The 16,649-nt window shown below is 46.9% G+C and overlaps 1 protein-coding gene across 2 annotated transcripts in view; it reads left to right on the top strand.

Moving 5' to 3' along the window:
• TMEM132C (transmembrane protein 132C) overlaps window positions 1-16,649 on the top strand; it is a 172,423-nt gene that overhangs the window by 15,126 nt on the left and 140,648 nt on the right. Inside the window, exon 1 of one of the 2 annotated variants that reach the window (XM_038152357.1) lies at window positions 2,308-2,450. The exons of the other annotated variant lie outside the window; for it this stretch is intronic. The gene's annotated coding sequence lies outside the window, so the exon portion shown is untranslated. Of the gene's footprint in view, window positions 1-2,307; window positions 2,451-16,649 lie in introns of those variants that run through there. 2 annotated transcript variants of the gene reach the window in all.

Genomic DNA, 16,649 nt, shown 5'->3' on the forward strand with positions numbered 1-16,649 from the left:
GTGGAAGGGTGTTGGGACCCCTGGCAGACCTGGAGGAGGACGAGGTGGACCCGAGTGCAAACAGCTTGGAACTGTGCTTGCTTTGAAAATTTACCAACAACGCGGGGCACGGGAGGGAAAACCTGTGGCTTTTGGACTTCTTTAGGTCTCTGAGCAAAGGGCAGGAAAAAACCAATCTCAAAGCAGTATTTTCCTATAAATTAATCAAGTGGCCACCTCTGGCTTGCTGTGTGTGCTCTGAGCAGTGTCAGGAGGCTCTGCCATTCCCTTTCTGCACACTGCATGCAGAAGAAATGTTTCTTCCCCCACCAGATTCAGATGTTGTAGAATCCCCTAAAAGCTCTTTGCAGCTGTCAGGGAGTGAGGATTCAACACATTGCAGAAAAGGCTGAGCACGTTGAAGGTCAGGAATGGTATTGACCTGTATGCTTGAGAAATATATTACAAGAACCTCCCCCAGTTTTTCATCTGATGCATTTGTTAGGTTTGAATTAAAATGTTTTCTAGGCTTCAACCACAAAAGTCAGACTTTCTCTAAGATCTTTATAAATATTCCTGCTAATTAAGCTATTGATAGTGAAGCTTAGAAAATCCACTTACAGATTTCTTGAGTGTAGTGGTTAATGCTTTGAGAATTATGTTGTCCATTGTATGAAGTTCCTTACAGTCAGCTTACAGAATGGAACTTTATTTGAATGTCAAGTGGTAATTTCCTTCAGCAAGTAGCAGAAATAGGCTTAAGACACTCCTTAATTAATTTATTTTAAAGAAAGGGAAATACTGAGTGTTTAGAGAGAAAGAAAAAAAGAAGTGTCCTCTTTTAAAGTCTCAGAAGTCTGTTCAATGGCTCTGGAGTTCCTTGATATTCCTAGAGTGCCTGTCAGTGCCTTACCTGATGATATTTTCATGTGTTTACTGGCACATCACCACTGAACTATAGTGCAGGAGATTCTTTAGCTGATAAATCGAGCTTTTATCCTCCTATCCTTCTTGCAAGAGGGTTTACTTGAAAGAAAAGTAAATATTTTGTAGGTTCTTTTTACAGTGTGAACAGAGCTGTTATTTGTAGTTCTGAGGGCTTTCTTCTGAGACCCGTTTTGGTTTCCTCAGGAAATGTACCTTATTCTCTTTTTCCTCCCTTAAATGTCATATATTAAAAAATCTAAGGAAATGGTGGTGTTCAAATAATTGTAACTGAGAGCAGCAATCTTTGGTTTAGACAGCACAGCAGAGCAGCCTGTGTTTCAGGAACCTTCCTTTAATAAGCAGAAGTGGCCTGGAGGGTTTCTGTGAAGTTGAAGTGGTGTGATAGCACAGAGATGGGATAAAACCCAGACTGAAGTGCAGGTTTTTAATGCAGCCAGCCAGCCCAGCAGCTCTGCTCCGTGCAGCCCTGTGTGCTGGGCACAGAGAGCAGCCCAGCCCAGCAGGGACCTGGCTGAGCTGCTGTGCTCCTCCCCAGCCCTGCCCACCCAGCTCCCACCTGGCTCTGAAGGCAGAGCCACCTTCTCCGTGCCAGGTGCAGGTTTGGGTCCTGGCCAGATCGTCCTTGACAGGACAGAGTTGGTTTTGTGCTTTGTGTTTTGGATGTGGCCATTATGTTGGCCAAGCTCCCCCAGTAAATTATTTTTATGTGCCTAATTCATCCTCGATGAAAAAGACAGATCCATTAAGGATTCTGCACTGTTATGTGTTCTTGTGGTGTATGACATCAGGAGAATGCCACAAGTTAATTACATTCTTAATTACAGCTTTGTATTGAATTAGGGTTGTATTATCCATAGAATAATTGAAAACCTGCTGAGATCATGTCTGGTAACATCTAATTGTATCCCATGATTTTTTTCCCCTAAACTTTAAATAAAAACTGGCATTTCGTTTAGCATGGTTTTAATTAATTGACATGAGAAATGTAATTAGAGCTGAGGCAACAGACCAGCTATCTTAAAAAAACCACTCAGAAATTAATGATATTTTGGGGAATAATTAACAATTTCCAGAGCAGGCTCTATTCTCCTGCACTTCTGGAGAAACCTTGAGCAGGCACAATTGAAGAGAGGAGTTGCTGCTATCAGAAGAGAAGAAAGATTTGAATGCTCAGGGACATTCTCAGTGCTCTTTCAACTTGAGGAAACTCCATCTGCTCGCAGCTTCAGGCACAAGAAACCTCAGGATAGCCCAGGAAGAGCCCGGGAATGGAATGATTCTCCCGAGGGTTGAGGAGGACAGGGCATGGCTGTGCTGTACCAGCAGCTGAGCTGCGTGCCGCCCTGAAAGGCAGGGGATTCTTTGCCATCTTTATTGACTCCAGTGGAATTACCTTCTGCCTGCCCAGAGTTTCACCTCTGCGTCAGCGGGAGCTGCCTGGGAGCTGGGCTGGTTTCCCTTTCTGCCTTTGAGTTTGTTTGGAAGCTGCTTTGCCACCCAGCATCCAGGGAGCACTACTTCAGGTAACGGGGAAAACTCGATTTCCTCTTTTCTTTCTTTCTGCACTTTGCTTTAGCAGGTTCTTGCCCTGAATTTCAAGGCTGTGGGTAGCTGAGTTAGGCAGGACCTGGTAGTGAGAACCGTGGTCAGGTACTTGGCCAAAGCACTGGGCATCTTTTCGTCTTCTTGATAAAAATCTTGTCTGGGACCTTAAAGAAAACTCTCTGGACTTTAAAGAAGTCATGTGAGAAGGAAATGCAGCTGAACAGTGTGTTCAGTATCAGAATTTCTGAGCCCGACTTCTAATCAGAAGCTTTGGATCTATCCTTCTTTTTCACTTTCCTTTTGTAGGAGCCTTGGAAATTGTTTGTGTTTTGTTTAACAAATTATGATTTTCTTCTGTTGGTGTTTTTCCATAGAGACAAAGCCTTTCATTTAAATCCACCTACAACAAAGCTTTAATTCTAGGGTGAAGAATAATGTCCTCTGGCTGTTTGCAGAAAGATTTATTTGTTTCAGGACATGCAGTTATTTCCTGTGCATAACCCGACTCAGAAGTTTTTCTGTTTGCTATCTCTAAAATTAATATGCACTATTCAGACCTGCCTATACATAAATCTGCATCTGCTTTGTCTCTAAATGGAGAGCATATGCAGGGGTGGCAGTGCTGTGTGGGAGCAGGTTTGAGAGATCTCGCTGTGCTTGGACACCAGCAGAAAAGCCCTGGGTACATCAACTGAAAGCTGGCTGGCAGCCATAGCACACAGAATGGAGGGAATGTTTGCCTAAAAGACTGGATTGTGTCAGGCGTGACTAAGCAGGAATTTCAGCTAAAATGCGTTAGCAAATTGAATGCTCGCAGCAAAATGAGAACCTTCATGCTCTTATCTTTGTTCACTTGGGACTGGGTTTGATTTTTAATATAAAACATCAATGGAGGGAGGGAAAGGAAGTTCTGCGGAGTGTTCCTTGATTTTTAGGAATGCTGCTGGAGGTGACTGCTGACTATTTTGCCACGGCTCTGTTTACATTCCTTGTGGAATATGCGTGCCCTTTACTCGCCTGTGGCTCGTGGGGCACTGGGCTGTCAGTCAGGCAGTAAAATACTTTAATTACCCCCGTGCACCAGACAGAGCAGAGAGAAAGGGTGGGAAGGGATGAAAGGAGTTCACTTCAAGCTTACTTTCTGACTGTCAGAAGAATGATAAACTGTAAGTCCTGGCTATTATTATCCTTCTTTTCTCCAGGAAGGGCATTCCTGCTGGAGAGAGGTGTTGGGGTGGATGTGCTTTGTAGGTCCTGCTCCGAGTGTCTGAGGGTATGGGAATGGCCACAGCAGAGTGGTGGCTCCATGGGCTTTTATCCAGCAGCTCAGATAACCTGGAGCTGAGAGGGGGAGAGATCTCCTCCCCCTGCTGCGGGACCATTATGTGTTTGAGAGGCTGTGGTGATATTTTTCTTAACTTTTTCTTCCCTTCAAACTTTCCTTTTTGTTTTTTTCCCCTTGATATCAGAAATGCTTCCTCCCAGGTAGAGATCTTCAGCAGTTAAACTGTGCTCACCTGGAATAAATGGGAGCCCCTGTTGCTATAAGGCTTCTGGAAAGCTGTCTCAATTAATTAATAAACAGGTAGGAAGCTTTGCTGAAATACCTGACCCTGCCTGCTCAATCTCTTGTTTTCTGGCCTGCTGTTTCTTTGTTCATTACTTTTCTAGTGATTATGTATGCAGCTCAATGAGCAAATCACCATATTCATGTTTGTCCTCTACTTGGGTTCAGCATGTCAAACACTGCTGTTCTGGCAAGGTTCAGGGAACTTCTGGAATGGGAGAACAGGGCAGCTGGAGGCTCACAAATTAGTTAAAAGGTGATTCTCCTGCTGCTTTGTTCTACCACTGTATCCCAATGTTCTTGGGAAGATAGGGAAAAGGGGATTTAATAATGGAGCAGATAAGGTGTGGTTATGAACAAAAAGGGCTTTTGGAGCTAGAAAGCATTGCCTGGCAGTGAAGGAATGCACTCAGCACAGCCTGGAGACAGCAGTGGCCATCGCGTCACTGCTTGGACCTGGGATGGAGCTGCAAAACTCTCCGTGCTAGGAATAGCATTGGAGCAACGGTGCAGGAGGAGTCAGCTGTGGGAAACGGTGTCAGAAGCTTCATGCAGAGCTGGTGTGTTGGACTCACATTTGCAGAAAATGCTCCTCTTGCTCCCTGAAGCAGGGAGTGCATCAGTAGGGATGGTGGTTGTGCACCAACCTTGTGTCAGGCACAGAAAATTCCTGGCTGGGATCATGTTTGCATCCAGGCTGTTTGCTCTGAATTGATGCTGGGATAAGCTTTTGGGGGCAGGAAAAGGGATCCAGCAGCCTGAATTGGTGAAGTTAGGGAGCTCAGTTTTTCTTGCTGTGGTTTCTGGGAGGTTCCTGTCTCCTGGAGGCTGGAGAAGGGAGCCCACGGAGCGAGCTGACAGTAATGGGCAGCCGTCTGTCTGTCCTGCCATCTCCCTCCAGTGTTGCCTAAGCCTCCCTTTTTCAGTGATAATGCTAAATGAAGTACGAGCTTGGACAGCAGCCAGGTGTCAGCACATGGCAGAAGGTTTTAATTCTGCTTTTAGAAACTAGATAAGTGGTGTGCTAATATAAGCTAATAAAAGCACAACCTCTCTTCTCAGCTGGACAGCTTGAGAGTGAAGATGATCGTGCCACTGCCACGTTGTAGGGTTTTGTGTTGGAGCCTGTTAAAGCTCTGATTATTACAGCTGTCTCTGTAACGTGCTGCCTCGCTATTAGAACATCTATTTGATTATATGCAATGACAGAGCAACCAGCTACATTCATTCCCTGGGAAGCCTTTTGTCTCTTGATTATGTGCTTTTTTCACAGTTGTGTTCGGAGTCAGACTCTGCTCAGGATTCATCACTGCTGTCGTCCCTTTCCATCCCCCTCCCAATTCCAGCCCTGAGAGCTGTTTCTGAGCAATCACCAGGTTATTGCATTTAGCTGCTTCCTCTCCGAGAGTCCCCAGTTTCTTTGGATGTGCTGGAACTTGTGCCCAGGACAAGCTGATTGTGCTGTAGCCTGTGCATTCTGGTGATCACTGCAGACATCTGGTTTCACTGAAGAAATTCAAACCGGAATGCCTCGGAGTGCACAAATGGACTGAAATTAGTGTTTTTAACATTAACTGCAGTAGTGCTTTTTAGCCTTTTTCTCTCATTCCCCACAGATTTTAACCCCTTCCACTCTTCAGCAAGTCTGTGCTTGAGTTTGTGTATACTCCTCTGTAGCACAGGAGAGAGGCTGCTTTAATTTTATGGCTTTTAAGTTTGTTTTTTTTTAAGATGTGGGACTACTATAAATTGTTTCAGAGAGATCAGTGAAAAGAAAGTGACCACCTCTCCCACTGTGAGACTGGCTCCGTTGCACCAGGTGAGCATTTCTCCTCTACAAAATGCCAGTTACAGAGGAGCTGGTCATTTGGCACATTCAGGGCACTGAGGAATTTCAGGATGGATTTGCAGAGGAGAGTGCTGTTTTCAGTGCATCAAGAACTGGGTCTGATTTCTGCAGTGCTGGACGGGTGCATTTAGAACCTGCAGCTCCTCTGCTGGGGCTGCTGAGCCCACCCAGGACAAGCTGTGCCAGCACCCTCGGAAGCGTCTCGATGGCTCCTTTGCCAGGCTGCTGTTTGCCAGCTGAATTTAGCATTCTCCTTCCCCTGATCAATGAATAGATTTTTCCCTCAGATCCTCTTTTATTTTTCGGTTTCCTCTGCAGCTTCTTTTTCCCCGTGGAAGATGAAATCTGTCACAGGGGCTTAGATTTATTAACTGCTGCCTGAGTCGCTTTGTGTGATGTCAGGGCGGGAGAGGAGCTGATTGTATCCTTAGAACTGGCTTAACAGAAAGGCTTTGGATAATTCCGTAGATTTTTAAGATGTTGTGTTGGCTTAAGTGATTAGTGTGAAAGCTTCAAAGAAGACTAAATATTTAAGGCTTTATTCTGCCCTTACTTGTACCCATGCGTATCTCTGGATTTTCACATTTGAATGAAAAAGTGGTTCTGCATCTCCCTTCCCTTTTTCACCTCTCCCCCCCCGATTGCAGAGTTGGTGTTCTCCCTTGCAGCAGTTGGTGAGCAGCTGTGGAACACTGCCAGGTCCATGGGAATGGGGGAAGGCAGTGCATCCTAGTGGCACACAGGACATCATCCCCTGTCTTCAGTGGCTGCTGAAGTGCTGCTCTGCTCCTGAGCCCATTTGCCATCTGCGGCAGTCTCTAACTAGGAACTGTTCATTCAGTCAAGGTGAGAAGCTCACTCAGCCTGGAATGAACTTTTTACAGTCCCATCGAGCATTTGTGTGTTAGGGAAGGCAGAATTTGGGTGGGAAGGACTGACTTGACCCACTCTGTTCCCTTGGAGTGTCTCTTCAGGGCTTTTCACAGTTCACGTGTAGCTGAGCTCTGGATTTTGTCCTCGCTTGGTGAGTTCTGCTCATTGCGCTGCTCTTCAGCTCCCCTCTCAGACGCTGGTGCCTGAAGGGGTGTGCAGTGGTGCACTCTGAGGGAAGTGTGTGTTCCTTGGTTGGCAGCACCATTGCTGTGTGCTGGGGCACCCAGGCATGCTGCAGGGTGGGCTGGGTGCCCCAGCTGGCAAATGCTGCCAGCCCAGACGAGGTGTCAGTCACTGCCAGTGAGGGCTGCTGAACTGATCAATAGATGTATTTTCTTTATTGCCCCTGCTCTGGGTGCCCAGGGACCTGAGGCAGGTGTGTAATGGCATCAGCAGTACCCAGCAGGGCAGCTATGTGCCTTCTGCCCCAGACAGCCCTTCCTGACAGGTGTTCCTGCCCCGGCTTTGTATCCTGCCGGGTCTGGAAGTGTCAGCCCTCCCAGGAGCACTCCTGGAGTTGTTCAGAAGGGCTCTGTTGGGCAGACTCGCTGCGGAGCTGCTTTCCCCAGGAATGGGCTGCTCAGACCCCTTCAGCTGGTGTGTGGGAGGAGTCTCTCAAATGTCACTTGCAAGAAAATTAATCTAGTAATTGTGGCCCTGAGACAGGTTATGAAGTGAGCTTCTGGTTAGCCGTGAGTGCTGTGGTGACCTGTGCCAGCCACAGCAAGCAAACAAGGGCGCTGCTGGATAAAGGAGGAGGCTGATTGTTCAAGATGTGGAGGGAGTTCCACCCCTGGAGAAAAGCCTAGAGGAGTTTTTATTATAGCTTTGAAGGGCACAGCATTTGCTGTGGTGATTCACTACTTCTGCCAATTTGTAGTTGAAAGGTGGGCTCTCTTCATTCAAACGCCTTGATGGTTCTGAAGAAAGCAAATTTAAGTTGGTTTTTAATCCTTTTTTTCTTAAGTAAGAGCATTGCTTTTCTCCCAGCTGTGCAGAAAGTGAATCTGATTGCTTTCAGTTGTTCCTTTGTGGAATTCACTTACATTCCCTCACAGTAACTGAGGAAGTGACTGACTTTTTCATTATACTTTCCATAGTACAGATTGGCATAGAAGGTCCCTCTTGATCTTTCATGAAGTGGAATTGTGATTCAGGAGAAGGAGGGAAGAGGGAAAATCTTTTCACTTCTCCCTCTCCCCTGCTCAAGTTCTTTCCATAAATCATTCTTGTGCAATGACATAACTGCTACTGCTCGGTAAAATTGCTTGGAATTTATCACCAAGGTGGCAAAAGGTAAAGCTGGAGGAGTCTGTAGAGCTTTGGGGTTGGCAGCAGAAGGCTCTGAGCTCTAAGGGGGGTCTGACTCCAGGAATCCTGGGTCCCACAGAGAGTCAGAACGGCACTTGGGCCCATAGGTGAGGAGCAAGATTCAGCTGATGCTTTGGATTAAGATTTATTGTAATCTGGCTGGTCCCCACTTGGTACTTGAAAATGAAGTAAAACCTGAACTGAGAATGGAGCATTCTGCCAGAGTGGGTGCTTTAGCTATAAAAGGCATTATTCTTTTCTTCTTGCTTCTTGTAAGAGCACGAGTTCTCATTTTACCTCTGCAATAATCAAGATGCAACACGTCACAGGAGCTAGTACATTCATTTAGCTGCTTGCTTTGGTACTTCTTTAGAAGCATCAAACTGTGTTCCTGACTATTCCCTCCATGCAAAAAAAAAAAAAAAAAAGTGTGCAAATATATTTATAAAATATTTTGATGAGCTGCTTCTCTGCCTGCCTCACACTTGGAGTGCACCTGGGGTGCTCCCTCAGGTCTGTGTGCTCGCTGATGCCCTGGTCTGTAACCTGTGGGATGAGGAATGGGCAGGCTGCTTTTCAGCCTGGTGACAGATTGCCAGGGCAGGCAGGAGGGCTCTGAAGCCGTTCATGTGCTGTCCTCGGGGAGAGCAGCCATCCATGCAGCTGAGGCAGCCCCTCAGAAAACGTGCTGGCTGCTTCTGGGCATTCCTCGGGTTCATCACCTTGGGGGAGCAGGTTGCAGGGAGGGAAGCAGCCTGTGTAGAAGAGAAACCGGTGTAATATCTGGTATTTTTCATGAGAAAGTTTATCATGTGAAGTGACAAATTGTATTTCTTCATCCCCCGTGCATGTTAATGCCTCTCTGTGGCTCACTCTGGCAGACTTTGGACAATGTGTTGGTTTTGAGCCTGCTTCTTCCCAGTTCCTCCCCTATTGCCTCCTGGGGTATCCTTTCCTACAGTTCCACCATCCCTCATCAGCTGCCCCCTTCTCCCCTCCCCTTTACCGAGCTGAAAGATGAGTGATGCTGTCACACGTGAGTCCTGGAAACACCTGGGCTTGTGTCCCTTACCGCTTTTTATCCTGCCTTTGTCCCTGAGGAGCCAGGCCAGCTCACGTTACAGCCAGCAGGGAGCAGGAGCTGGGGGGAATTTGTGAGCTCAGAAATGAGCTCATGAGCTGTCTGGAAAGGGAACTGCAAACACTGGGTTCCTGGCAGCCTCAGAAACCTGCCTTACATCTCCCATTCTCCACTTCCTTCTGGAAGGAGCTATGTTACTGAGACAATGCTGCCTCATTTATCTGTTTCTTTCTAAAATCTGGATATTTTTTAAATGCCACAAAAGTTTAGCTAGAGCAAGGGAATGTGGAATCTCTGATATTGAAGAAGCCCTTTGACTTACACCAGTTGAGAATGTGATGTTGTAGAAAGACTGTTAATAAGGAAGATGCTTTGAAGCTGGGTGTTTTGAATGTATTTCTAAGTGGAAGAAGTCTTTTTTGGTGCTGGTATTTAAATACTGTAATTTGCTATAAACAGTGGTTAAGAAAATGGACACATTTGTACAGTTCTCCAGTAATGGTGACTTGAACCTGTCTTCAGTACAAACTCTTCAAATGCATGCTGACTTGCAAAATGAGATTGCAGTGTGCTTCATCATACTGAAAAGCATATTTTACCACAAGGGTTTCACTAGAAATCAATACAGAATATTGTACTTGTTAGAACTATTCTAACACTGTTCTGTTAATGCCAAAGAAGTTCCCCTTTTCCCCCAAGATCTTTGGGTTGCTTTGCTTTCATTTACTTGCTTTGTGACATCTTCTTTGCTCTCCTGTAGGAGACTAATTGCAAGAGCTCAGCTATTTTGTGTTTTGAGGAATTAGCCATTAAATAGCACTGACTTAAAATCTTCTTTGATTGATTGCTTGTAACTGTCTGAATTGCAACAGTAATTCAATGTAGCAGCCCTTGCTTATGAGGTGTAAAGTAATTTATCCTGCTAATAAAATATCATTGTATGCTTGCTAAGAGAAAATATTAATTTCTACTGCTCCGTACTTTTATATCTTGATTCTGTTCGAATTTCTGCTGGAATATGAAAAAATATTCAATTGCTTCTTGTCAGGAAGATGACTTTGAAACCCTTTGCAGTGGGAAAAATCAAGACAAAGAACTGCCAAGCAGAAGTTGTATTCTGTGAACGTAGATAGGTTCTGCACCGTAATTAGTGATTTTCCAGGGCCGGGCTGGAGGCCCTGTGTTTTCCTGGGAAAACACGTTTGATGTGTACCATCCCTAATTTCTGCAGTCCTGAATAAGCAGGCTGTGATTGTGCTGTACTGAAGCATGTGGTAATGTCACAGCCTTCTGTCCAGCCAGGAGCCAGCACACCATGTCTGACTTTGTAATGAATCTCCCCGTGCTCTTGTTGACTCCGTGGGTCGGCTTTTGTTCAAACGTGCCCCCAGATATTGCAAGTTTGCCTCGAAACCTGCAAAGCTTCCTCCACTTCTGCTGGGCTTTGCTCAATTTGCCAGCTTTCCTGGAAAGCGTGAATGTTTCAAAGCACTCGGGGAATTGTTTGTTTGTTTGTTTCCTTGTTAGTTTTAGAGCAGTGGGATTTGAAACAGTGGAACTGACTAGAACTGGTTCTATTTCAGTTCTGTTTCAGCTGTTTGTTTCCATTTTGTTTTTTTTTTTTTTTTTTAAAGCTGTGAGCCACATAGGAAAGAGATAAAGGTGGAAAGTTCTATTCTTGCAGCCATCAGTTTCTTAGTGTCATTTAATAACAAGCCCTTGTTCCTCTGTTCTTACCAGTAATTTTTGCACGTGGGCTGTTAGTTGTTTTATTCTTTTTCCTCAAATGACTTCTGCTATGACGTTGTTAGGTTTTTTTCATTTGAGCTGTGGTTTGAAATCTTGCAAACAGAACACAGGATTTGGCACAGGTACAGTCAGAGCCAGGAAGACACTGACTGCCTTCAGGGGCTGTTTGGTATTGAGGGTGACTTACCAAACCCTAATCAAATGCGCAGAGCCCAGGTGAGGGGCATTCCTCCTTCCCTGCAGGAAAAGCCTGTGAGAACAGTTGCGCTGTGCAGTCCCACAGTGGTCAGAGCAATGTTCCCCGAGCCCTGTCCTTCAGCCAGCAGGGCTGGGGGCTGTGCTGGGTCCCGCTGGGATCACATCCTCACGGCACCTGCCAGCATCCCGGGCTTTGGGAATGGCCACAGACCGTGCAAGATGTGCTGGGTCCCACTGGGATCACATCCTCACGGCACCTGCCATCATCCCGGGCTTTGGGAATGGCCACAGGCCGAGCAAGATGTGCTGGGTCTCACTGGGATCACATCCTCACGGCACCTGTTGGCATCCTGGGCTTTGGGAATGGCCACAGACCGAGCAAGATGTGCTGGGTCTCACTGGGATCACATCCTCACGGCACCTGTTGGCATCCTGGGCTTTGGGAATGGCCACAAACCGAGCAAGATGTGCTGGGTCTCACTGGGATCACATCCTCACGGCACCTGTTGGCATCCTGGGCTTTGGGAATGGCCACAAACCGAGCAAGATGTGCTGGGTCCCACTGGGATCACATCCTCACGACACCTGCCATCATCCCGGGCTTTGGGAATGGCCACAGACCGAGCAAGATGTGCTGGGTCCCACTGGGATCACATCCTCATGGCACCTGCCATCATCCTGGGCTTCGGGAATGGCCACAGACCGAGCAAGATGGTTCCAGCTGTGCAGAAGGTCCCAGGTGGCTCCTGCAGGTGCAGATAAGGAATATGCAAGTGTGAACCGATGTCTGTGGTAGAGGTTGGGCTGTGAGGTGGGTTCCCCCGAGCTGTGTTGGTTTTCAGGCATGTGCATGGCACGGGGATTTGCACAGGCTCACCCAGTTCCAGCGAGCCCTCGGGTTCTTTGTCCGCGGCTCCTCCGCATTAGCATAGCTGTTACTGCCGAGAGTATGTGTTCATTCATTGCGTCTCAGCGTGGCAGTCAAAGAATTAATTACTCTGAGAAGGGACGGGCCTCTTCTAAAGAGTTTCACAACTCCAGCTTTTAATGGATCAGTGTTCCCCGCTGGGGCTGCAGCGCAGCTTGTCAAAGCATTGGCGGCGGCTGCACGGGTCAGCGGCTCCCAAAGCGGGACACTGTCCCCAGGACCACGGCCCTGCTCCCCAGGCTGATCTCCTTGGAGCTGCACGCACTGGGGAACGGGCACGGGGGGAAACTGTGAGCCCTTGAGGCATTGTTCGCAGGAAGCAGATTTGGAGATTCTCATTAAAACAAACAAAAAGCAGCACTTTATTGAAGCCCGCGCTGGCGGCACGCTCAAGCGCTCACCTCGCTGAGTCCTCCCGAAGCTGATGGCCTGAATGGCCCGGCTCTGGTGCTGCTGCATGTTTGTTTCATTATCTAATGTCACTTATTGATTTTCATTAAAAACATGTCAGCACTGATTTTTCTAAAGCACCCTCGGAAATGCATTCTGACCCTTTTTTTTATGTTGAATCCACTGCAGAGTCTCCCACTGAATCGGTCTAAAGCAGGATTATTTTCTGACTGAGAAATGTTGATTAAATATTTTGATGTATGAGTGGTTAAGACTGCTTTAAGAACAAAGCGTGCCACGGGGAAATGAACTGAGACAAGGGAGAGGCTGAAAGGGAGGATGCTATAAACCAGGCACTTTGTCCATTCATGCATTGTTATTTAAAGTTAGCACTGGAAATAAGCTGAAGGCCTGGTGCTGCGTGTAAGCATCAGTTCCCACTCCAGATTGTATTGACATGATAGGAGAAAGGAGATATTACTTTGAAATGTAGTTACAGCTGAGTTCAGAAGAGTATTGTCTTTTCTCTTGCCTCGTTGTGATGACTTTTCAGGGAGCCTGGTGTATTTGTTGTGTAAGTTTTAAAATGCTGACAGTCACAGAATTTAAATCACCAGCTGATTTTGTCATATGCCTGAGTTATTATTTTCCTGCTCTCCTCCTCTGGCTCGTTGTGCTGATTTCCCATCTCTGAGAAATGGGCTCTCAGACACGTCTGGTGATGTGCAGTGACACATGAGTGATGTTCTGGGGTCCCTCACAGTCACTCCAGCACAGCTGCAGGACTCGCAGCTCACTGCTCCAAGACTTGTGCTGATGTTCCTGCCTTAGTTACCATTCACAGACCTGACACACAGCTGAAGTTCAGTGACTGGAAAGTTCTGGTGCTGCTGAATTGACTGTTGAATTTAAAGCAGTGGCCTGCTTTGGGGGGTAGTGTGCCACAGCAATCCAAATTCATGTCTGAAAACAGGAAAAGGCCTTCAGAGTCAGCTTTGTGTGCACCTCTTTCTAAAGACAGACTAATTGGTTTTGCTATAATTTTGACTTGCTTCTCCCACCCCATAATCTGGATTTTGAGTAAATAATTTTGCGTGTTTTTCCTCTAGATTTTTACATTTCTGAGGCAGCAAATGTGATTGTACAGCAGACTCTTTGTCTCTCAGAGAAACAACACTTTACAGTCATTAGGTAATTAATAGTCTTACTTGCCTGGCTGTTGCATCTCCCGTTCTTACACTGCATGAGAATGTGTTACTGGAACAGCAATGCCATCAGCAGCCCTGGTGAGGCAGAGGAGTGTGTTCACAGCTCAGGGAATCACCTGCTGCGTTGCTGGAATAGAACCTGCCACTGCTTAGTTAGCAAAGTTCCAGTTCAGTTATACAGTTTTTTGGGGAGGAAAAAGTTTCATTAATGGAAAAGAATATCAAAAAACTCAGTATGGGTGGACAACGTGGTGTGTGGAAGTTTCCAACAGCTGCCCTGCCCTAACATTGCCTTTTTAAAGGAAGAAAGTATAGATGAAAAGTACAGGGTGTGCTGAAAGATACCTGACCAGGTGTGACTTGTGTCACATGCTGGGAAGGCTCAGGGTCTGCTCTGGGGGCTGTGTGTGACAGACCCCTAAAATTTGTGTTCCTAAATCACGGTGTCCCTTGCAGGGGCTGTGTGTGACAGGCCCTGTGTCACGGTGTCCCTTATAGGGGCTGTGTGTGACAGACCTTGTGCCACGGTGTCCCTTGCAGGGGCTGTGTGTGACAGACCCTGTGCCATGGTGTCCCTTGCAGGGGCTCTGGGTGACAGACCCTGTGCCACAGTGTCCCTTGCAGGGGCTGTGTGTGACAGACCTTGTGCCATGGTGTCCCTTGCAGGGGCTCTGGGTGACAGACCCTGTGCCACAGTGTCCCTCACAGGGGCTGTAGATGACACACCTTGTGCCACAGTGTCCCTTGCAGTGGTTCCTGACCTTCTGGTGGCAGGCACACAAACCCCACGAGGCCAACCCTTGTGTGGCTGTGGATGCCTCTCAGGCCTCTTCACACGGGGCTCCTCTTCCCTCAGTGCACATTAAGCTCTGGGTAGTTTCTTCTTTTCCCTTTTCCTGTGCCGTGTTCGTGGCACTCCTCCGTGCTCTGCAGCACAGGTTTTTGGGATAGGCACCCTGTAAACACTCGCTGTGCTCCCTGAGGGTTTCAGAGGGCACCTCTCCATCACCAGGTACCCAGCCCTCCCTGGCAGGTGAGCAGGCCCCTAAAGGCAGGTAAATTGGGATTTCTCGCCTCTGCGTGGCACAGCTTCACATTAGCACAGTTTTGGCTGCCCAGAGCAGGGCTGGAGCAGCAGTGGGGCACAGGGGTGTCCCAGCTCTGGAGGTTCAGGTGGCCCGGGAATGCAGCCGAACCCCCCGAGGTGCCCAGCCAGTTGTGCAACCCTACACCCCCGGCTGCAGGGGGGCACGGGGCTTCTTCCTGCCCCCCACCTGTCACTCGGCTCAGCCCTAAAGGATAAGCTGATCTTTTGAAGTCGAGGCTTAACATGGTTGAGGCTGGAGGGCATTTGTAATAGGTTACTGGGTTAGCAAGGAGCAGCAGCAGGCTGTGGATGCTATCACTGTGCTTTGATCACACTCTGCAGTGTTGTGCACACACACGTGAATTTAATAGCTACTGCTTGATGCTTACCTACCCTGTTTGTGTTCCTAAACCACAGCCAGAGGATGGCTCACACCATCCTTTCCTTGAGCAGATACATCGAGAGCTCTTCTCCAGAGCTGGTGGCTGAGGAAGTTCTTTTCCCTGATAAAACAATGAGGGGACAATGAATGAGCCGTGACTCGTGGGATGTGTAAATGTGTGTGAGTGTAAAATGCTGTGAGGCTTCCCCAGCTTGGAGATTTCAATGCTACTGAAATACTAAAAATTAAAAGCAGGCACTGGCACAAACCACCCCAGAGCAATGCACTGCAGATACAACTTCTGAAGGGGAAACACCTTCCTTGCCCCTCAGACAACCACACCATAAATTCTCCCCCTCTTTTGGTTTTAGTGCTGTTGTAAAAAGCCCAGGCCTGCTTTAAAAACCTGAAACTTTCTCTTACAATGGCCGGGGCTGAGCTTTGAGGCACTGCCACAACTCATTGTCTGTGGAAGAACCCTTGCTGGGAAGGCTGTGATTTATATCAGCCTGCCTGTCATGGGGTGAAAGGAATGCCCGGTTTTTCATTTTGATCAAATGTTAGGTTTGAAAACCACCCACTGCTGTAAACTCAGTTGGAGGGGAGAGATGAGATGGAGCACATTGCATGCTTTGTTGCTGAGATAGTGTTTTAAGGCTGGCTGAGTCTGTTTCCCATTGCTGAGAGCAGGGAGCAAAGATGTGGATTTAAAAAAGGGAAAACTAAACTGACTTTTTTTTTGTGCCTGCTTTCAGTGAAGTAGAACATGGGGTGAGGGCAGTCCAGCAATGTGTACTGTCTTCAGTGCAGACACGAAAGGAGGAAAATCTTGGGTGTAGATGAGCCTGTAGAGAAGATGGGGGTAGAATTTATGGGGGTGGAATTTTCCAAAGGGACTAGCAGAGATAATCACCTAGTTGCTGCTGAAAGCTGCTGGACTTGCCTTTATGCCTAAAACTGGGAGGGGAAGACATAATAATTCTGATCTGTAGTTGAGCTTATCTCCCTTTTGAGACTTTCAGTTTCTCCTATCCCCTCTTTTTTTTTTTTTTTATTTTGTCTAATGTTTAGCAGCTTTCACATGCCCCATCCTTTTTGAAAGTTTGGATGCTGATACAATTCCAGAACCATGATATTCTTGCTATTTAAAAGGCACAATAGTTTCTGTGGCTTTTTCTTCTCTCGACTGTGTTGGCAACAGCACAGAGGGCTTTCCCAGTTCTGAGTTTCATCACAGATTTCCAGCTTGGACTGCCCTTAAGGTATAAAAGCATCTGATCTGAGTTTGTGGCTTTGAGTTTGTGGCATTCAGTTTCTGATCTTTCTTAGGTTAATTCTCATTTTGGCTGAATTTGATGGTGTAGAATACCATTTTTACCTCATTAATATGACTTTACATTCACTTAGTCCTGAAATGAGCATCAAAAAACCAGAATCCAAGGTTTTAGGCGAGAGAGTTGGGAGCAGTCCTTGCTAAGATTGTATTAAGTAAAA

This window comes from Motacilla alba, chromosome 15 (genome assembly GCF_015832195.1).
Source record: "Motacilla alba alba isolate MOTALB_02 chromosome 15, Motacilla_alba_V1.0_pri, whole genome shotgun sequence".
NCBI classification, from domain to species: Eukaryota; Metazoa; Chordata; class Aves; order Passeriformes; family Motacillidae; genus Motacilla; species Motacilla alba.